This window comes from Lepidochelys olivacea (genome assembly GCF_965140295.1).
Source record: "Lepidochelys olivacea isolate rLepOli2 genome assembly, chromosome: 24".
NCBI lineage: Eukaryota > Metazoa > Chordata > Testudines > Cheloniidae > Lepidochelys > Lepidochelys olivacea.
In genome coordinates this window covers 4962071-4969398 of record NC_140434.1, presented here as the reverse complement: position 1 = coordinate 4969398, position 7328 = coordinate 4962071, and the positions used below count along the sequence as shown (strand labels likewise).

General features: G+C 49.6%; 1 long non-coding RNA gene across 1 annotated transcript; it reads right to left on the bottom strand.

Moving 5' to 3' along the window:
* Positions 1-1524: 1524 nt before the first annotated feature.
* Positions 1525-7328, bottom strand: LOC311512578. The gene is made up of 3 exons (XR_014709481.1): positions 6989-7328; positions 4176-4405; positions 1525-3642 (listed from the first exon to the last, which is right to left on the bottom strand). It is a non-coding gene; the product is annotated as an uncharacterized lncRNA (long non-coding RNA).

Here is a 7328-nt window from a genome sequence, read left to right as displayed (position 1 = left end):
AGCCGCACTTGTTCTCTCTAGAGAAGCCAGTGTGGCCCTCACCTTTAATTAGCTGATGCTTTCAAGGCGGCTGCTTTGAAGAAGGGAGCTTTTTAGTAAGACCTAAGCCACTCAAGAGAGCTAGGATCAGCCTTAACACTCAATAATGTGCTATTCTAGGGGCCTTTCTTTAAAGGAACAATTATGTTCTTCGTATTTTTCCTTCCCATAGGAGCAGATCCTAAAATGCTGCCTGCTGCCCTGAGTTCTGTTATTAGTGCCCATCAGACTTTACTCAGGTAAATAGATTTAATTCCCTTAAACCTGATTATACTTAATACAAAGAGAATTTCCCTAAAGTTGTTTGTGTGTTGGGAACACAAGGGTTGCTAAACCTGATCAGATCTATCATGCTACTAATCCAGTTGCCTGAAGCCGGATTCTCAGCTGATGTAAATAAGCGTATTTCCAGCTGTTTCAAAGAGAGGTTGAAAACTAGAAGTTGCATCAAAAAATGGTAAGTGTTTTCAGCAAAAGAACCTTCTGAATGAAACACAAATTTCCTGGGAAATCCATCCAGTTTCATACGAAATGTTTGATGGAATTGTCTGATGTAAATTACTTTTATTTCAGTATTTAACTGAAATGTTTAGTTTAGTTTTTTTCAGTTCCCCACTTTTCTCCCTTTTTTTGGAGGACAGCCCTCCCTCCTTCTCCCCCGGTCCCCCACCCCTCCTGGTCCCCCAAGCCTAAATTAAAAACTTTCCATTTGAACCTTCAGCTTGTTTCAAATGGTTTCTGGAAAGGGACAGACTTTTCAGTCGTTACAGACCTGGGCTCCTAATGTAAAGGCTCCGTAGGCCATTCTCATCTACCTGAACCATGTGGCTTCCCATGCATGCACTCCACAGTTGGCCAGCTTAGATTTGTGCTGAAAGTCAGAGGAATTGCTGAATCAGACCCATGGTCCACCTAGCCTGTCTCCAGCCATGGTCAGCACCAGAGGCTTCAGAAAACCCTGCAGTGGGAGGATAATCACCACCCCAGGAAAGTCCCTTCCTGACCATATTGGCTAGAAGTTGATTCGTGGCCTGAAGCAGGACAGTTTATAGTCCTTCTAAGTTGCTTTGGTTTTTTTAACCCCTGCTGTTATAACGCGGGCTGCTCTGGTTAGTCCTATAAATATCCAATCGTTGGCTGAATCTCTGTGGCAATCAGATTGTGGCTGTGTGTTTTCCTACTGGTAAAGGAAGAACAGTATAGTTTCACCGTCTCTCCTCCTCATGCTGCTTGGTCCCAGGGAAGGTACCATGGATGGATTCTTGGAGGCCAGTCCTGGGGCTGTGAGGAGACTGGGATTTGTTGTTCGCTTCCCTGACACTGGAAACAACAAAATCACAAGTCTTCCAGACCGACCCAGAAACGAGTGTTGCGAGGATCTGGAATGAGAAGCATCTTCCCCTTGCGAAGATCTCCCCGGGTCACTTGGCTCAGGGACATCACATTAACGAGAAGCTGAAAGAGACACAGAGAATGGGAGCCGTGTTCCACAAAGGCTGCTTTTATTAGTGGTTCTGACCCAGGCAGCTGGTTCTTGGGTCTCCCAGTGCCTGGGGGTAAGGAGACAGCTGGAGACCCGGGGCTTTTAGTCTCATTTTTACAAAGGCCCCTTTTAAACCACTCTAGCAGTAAGATGCATGCAAATTAATTTCTAAATAGACCTATCGGGGTTTTACTGTGAGAATCAGCTCCTAGTGCTCCTATCCCCTCTAGGTGGGAGCTCCTCGCAAAGGGTCTGGGCTACAGGCGTCCTCCCAGTGGTGGTGAAGTTACGAGATTCTTACTTAAGAGTTTGTCCACCTTGATCGTCCTCATGGGCTCTGAGGGAATAAGTGCATTGAGATCCTCAGAGGAAATGTCCTAGCGAAGGACAAAATTGTTATCAGAGAAGAAATCCAAGCCCTTACTCCAGACAGAGTCTGATGCCCCTCTATCACAGCACCCAGGTTTCAAATATTCCCGTGGTTAGGAGTATTCTGCATGGGCGAGATCTGTTCTGTGGATTGGAACAGCAAATCTAGACTCAGTTTCCTGGGTGCCCTCAAGTTTGAATGTGGGGTTCCGGTTTGGGATCGTTGCTGCAAATGACCCTCCCTGAGGTGTTTGTTCTTTGATCATTGAGAACCCCACACGCACACAGGAAGTGAAGTGTTATCAGCAAATCCTCTTGTTCCCTTTATTTGGGACCCAGGGAAGAACATGCTGCCGTTCTCTGCACAGAGACCTTGGCCTTCTCCCGTTGCCACGGCAACCACCACAATCAAAATGGCCTCGCCTGTCTTGCTCAGGCTTGTTGTGCTGCCTGGCGGCCAGTTTCCTAGGGTGGAGAGATAATGGTTCTTGTTGGTGGGGGGGTGGGTGGACTCTGGGTCCCTAAGTCCCTCTTGGCACCATGGAGGGCCGGGGCTCACCCAGAACGTTTGCGATTGGAGATCTCAGCCTGGGGCAGCCCTGGTTTGAAGAGAGGGGGCGAAATACTCAAGAGCTAGATTAGGTCTCTCCGTCTTTGCGGGCGGAAGTACAAGGACCCCAGCCCTGATGATGGGCCTTTTACATTTCGCCCCAAAACCCAGCCAAACCCTGGCATTTATGCTAAATCGGTGTGAGCTATTTCACGGGTTGTTCTGAGCTAAGGGACTGAACACCAGGCAGGGACAGGAAAATGGAAGCTGCTTGGCTCCAATTTTTAAAAAATATTTAATGGAACAGATTTCTCCTTTACTTAATAATTGACACACACACACACACACCCCAAAAAAGAGGGAAAAATGCCCCACATAGGATGGAAGTATGGTCTATGAGATACTGTGGAAGTCAGGACTCCTGGGTTCCTTTCCTCACTCTGGGGGAGTATTTAGTGGCTGGAGGGGGGACTGGGAGCCAGGACTATTAGGGTTTGTTCCCAGGTCTTGCAGGGAGTTTAGTCTAGTGGTTAGAGGTAGCAGGGACAATGGTAATCAAACTGCTGGTCCAGTGGGCTGGGCTGTTGGATTCTAGTCCTGACCCTAAGATGATTGACACCAGCTAGGTGTCGAGCCCCTTATTCCTTCCAGGCATTTGGGACATCCTGGTGACAGAAGCTTCTGTATCTTGGTCCTTGATGTAAGTCTTTACTTCCTTTGTTCTTCAGAAAACACCTCGCCCCCTCCTTCTCTTCCTCCCTTATAAACAAGCTGGGGTTGGTTTTTAGGGGCTAGGGCAAGGTGCCGGATTCAAAACCCAGACAGCTGAATCCCTCTCTTTAGCCCCAGAACAGGGAGTAGCAGGGCTAGTTTCCCCAAGCCCCATATGTGTGTCACAAACCTCCCCACACCCAAATCCTGCCCTAGAGGAGTCCCCGTTCTGCTGGCGAAAGGGGCATTCAGCCTCTACAGCCCACAAAGTCCTTGGCCTCTCTGCTGGGCTGATGACGAAGGGAGCAGCGGATGTCAACTGTGGTGATGCAGGCACTTGTCCATTGGAAACTGGCTGAGATCCACCAAACTCATTACACACAGGCCACCAAACGATGCTCAGATTGTAGTGAGACGCCAGTTTTATGAAGGCCAAGGCTGTGTACCATCTTCTGATGATGAGCCAGGTTGGTTTCTCCTGTACGCCTGCCTGCCAGAACACAGACCAACATCTTCAACTCGTATAGGCCACTTAGTGATGTTTGTATTGTCTCATGGGCTGTCTGTCAGGACTCCTGGGTTCTATTCCCAGCAGCTGGAGTGTTGGCTTATGTTTAAGACACAGGTCAGAGTCAGGACCCCTGGTTTCTTCCCAGCTCCTGAAGAGTGTGGCCTAGTGGTTAGACCAGGGGATTAGGCTGCAGGACTGATGGGTTCTGCACTAAACTCTGGGAGGCAATGTTGCCTACTAGTGAGAATAGGACAGAGAGCCTGGGTTCTAGTCCCAGTTCTGCCAGTGTCTTGGTATATACCCTTAGATGAGACACTTCCTCCTAGGGTGACCAGAAGTCCCGATTTTATAGGGACAGTCCCAATTTTTGGGGCTTTTTCTTATATAAGGTCCTATTAACCCCCACCCCAGTCCTGATTTTTCACACTTGCTGTCTGGTCACCCTACTTCCTCCTGCCTGTTGCTGCCTCAGTTTCCCCACCTGTAAAGCAAGGGTCATAATACTCACCCACCTTTATGAAGGGCTTTGATTTCCCATGGAAAGGCACTAGTTAAATTCCAGGGATGATGGTTGTTATAGGGACAGCTGGCAGAAGGAACTTGGCCAGTCCTGGCTCCGTCTCAAAGGTTATTTTATTTTTATCTTAGCAGACAGAGCAGAGCCAGATAGCGAAGAAATATGAAAGAGTCAAGGATGTTGCCCCGACGGATGCAGGGCTGAAAGCTCAGCTCATTTCCAGCCCTGGAGACAACGAGAGGGGAATGCCTTTAATTATTAAGTGTTGGGTGGAAGAGGAGGAGGCAGCTGGGGGAGATAGGACTGGACAGATCAAAGGACATAGCAACAAGTCAAACCCCATGTGGGCACCGGCCATCTGGAAAGGCGCCTCACAGGCCAATTCAGAGTGTCCCAGTTAGCAACTTTTAGGGTCTCCTAGATCTGACAGAAAAAATCAAAGCAGCTGTGTTAACCTGAGTGCTGCATTAGGGCTTGGGTGGATTGTTCAAATGACAATCAGTGCTGCAAGGTGCTGGATTCCCAGATTAAGCAGGGGGGAGCATCCGTTGTGAAGCGCAGTGTGCGAAGAGGGCTGGGGAGGGGAAGCAATGCCAGACCCGGGGGGGGGGAGGTCTGGTTCTCCGTTGTGCTGCCCCCTGTTCTGTCATTTATGCCAATGCAAACTGAGAGTAAATCCAATCTATTCTGGTTCGGGGCGGGGGAATTCTGGCCCCGCTGAAGTCAATGACAAAATACCCAGTGCTCACAAGGTCAGATCCATACGGATAATTTAGTTTTTAAACTTCCTTGGCAAAGGGGATGGTGATCAAGAGACTGCAAAATAATTGGTTTTCTATCAGGTAGATTTCGGGGGATTGGTGGATGCGTGGGGGGATGGGGCAAGGACCGTCTCTTTGTTCTGGGTTTGTACAATGCCTGTCACTGTGGGGTCCGGGTCCACCACTGGAGCTGCTGGACACTATGGTGATACAAATAATATATCATAATGAATGACCTAATTAACACTGGCAATTTCTGAAATGAGGCCAAATCATCAGCTGGTATAAACCAGTGTAGCTCCCTTGAAGTCAATAGAGCTATGCTGATTTACACCAAATCTAGCCACAACTCTCTATACGGTCCCAACACCATCTTGAGAGGTAACAACTGCGCCACTTGTCCAGGCTGAGGTTCAAGTGACAATGGTTTTGATGGCTAGGAAACCTCTTCCTCGTCCACATTACAAAACCGCTCCATGGTGCCTAGGGCTCATGTAGTTTCCAGGACTCCCAGGTCAGGGTTGGTCTGTGTTGGCAGAATTGTGGCGGGAGCCCAGGCCTGGAATAGCAGAGGGGCTGGGGGTTGAAACTGAGCAAAACTGATAGAACTGGGTGGGTGGATGGAGAGGGAGTTCAGGTCTCAAATATTACATCCTACTCCTGCTCTGGGTCCCGGTTTCAATGACACGGCGTAAAAGCCAGAGTAACTCCAGTGTGGTCCACGGTGTCAAGCTGGAATTGATACTGGAGTCTCTGGGTACGTTTACACTGGAATAAAAGACCCGCAGCTGGCCTGGAGCAGCTGACTCAGGGTTGAGCTGCCAGGCTAAAAATTGTTCTGTAGACATTCAAGCTCGGACTGGAGCAAGGGCTCTGGGACCCTCCTGCCTCATGAGCTCTGGCTCCTGCCCAACCCCGAAAGTCTACACAGAAATTTTACAGCCCTGCGAGCTCAGGTCAGCTGACCCAGGCCAGGTGCGGGTGTTTAATTGCTGCATACACGGACCCTCTGAGATCAGAACCTGGCCCTGGACCGTATACAGCTATGAAGGCACCGTTAGAGAGGAGAGGGGTCTCTGACATTTGCTAACCCAATTCACTGCCACCCTGCACCTTGGGCAGTCACGTACACTGGTGCAAAGTGAGAGTGAAATCCAACTGAATCAGAAAGGGCAGCGTTTGCTCTTGGCGCTGGGGGTAAATGATTGCATAGGGTGCCAGATAGGGGAGAATCAGGTCCTTCATCTTCCAGACAGCTGGGAAGACACCTTTGGTTCTATGCACACTCACACAGACACTACACACAATCTCTCTCCCTCTGTATTACCTCTCCCCACTCCTCTCTGCACGCATCTGCAGACACTCTCACAAACCCAAACCATGGGCCTGATTCTCATTTACACCAACACTGCCTTTGCACCGCCCTGGCAACACAAAGAGCCTTTAGAGTGGGCACACATTACAGTGACACATGCTTTCAGGCCCTTGGATACTGCCAGGGCCATGCAAAAGGGCTTTGGTGTAAATGTGAATTAGCCCAATCCCACAAATATGCACGCACACAATCTCATTCACCATCTCCCACAGACTGACACTGTCTCACACACACACGCTGTCTCGCACTCCCTCATGTACACACATGGGGTCTGATTAGCTTCTCACTCCGGTGGAAATCAAGAACTTCGCTGGAAGCCAGTGGAGTTACAGTGGGGGTTACCTGAGATCAGAATCTCACCCAGGTCTCACAAACACACACACTGCCTTACACAACACATGTTCTGTCTCTTACACACACACTGCCTCACACAGTACATGTTCTGTCTTACACACACACAAATACACAGACTGCCTCACTCAACATGTGTTGTCTCTTACACACACAGCCTCACAATACATGTTCTCTCTCTCTCTGTGAGACTGCCTCACACACACAACACATGTTCTGTCTCTTACACACACACACTCCTGTAATTTGCTAGAAGGTTTGTTCCACTGCCAGGATGACTCAAAGTGGAGCTGATCAGACAGAGAGTTCAGAGCCACTTACCCACCAGGCTGGTCTGTGTCCATCTCATTTTGTTCCTTGTTGCCCCCAAAAGCTGCAGCACCTTCAACACCCAGCCCCTCTCAGCTCACGAAGAAGGGGACTCTGGGCGCCTAGAAACAAGATTGACCCCTCCCTTCCCAAAATCCTGCACAGCCCCCCTCCAGCCGACACCCGGGGAGAGGGAGCTGTGAGCCTCAGCCGCCTTGTGTGCGTGGGCGAACCCCAGGCAGCTCGGGGGGAATCTTATATCAGGACTGCTCTCCGAATAGGCTGGCCTTGGTGACAGCTTGAGTGGCAGCCTTGGGAAGGGGATGGAGCTGTCTTCATCAGCGAGCGGGAG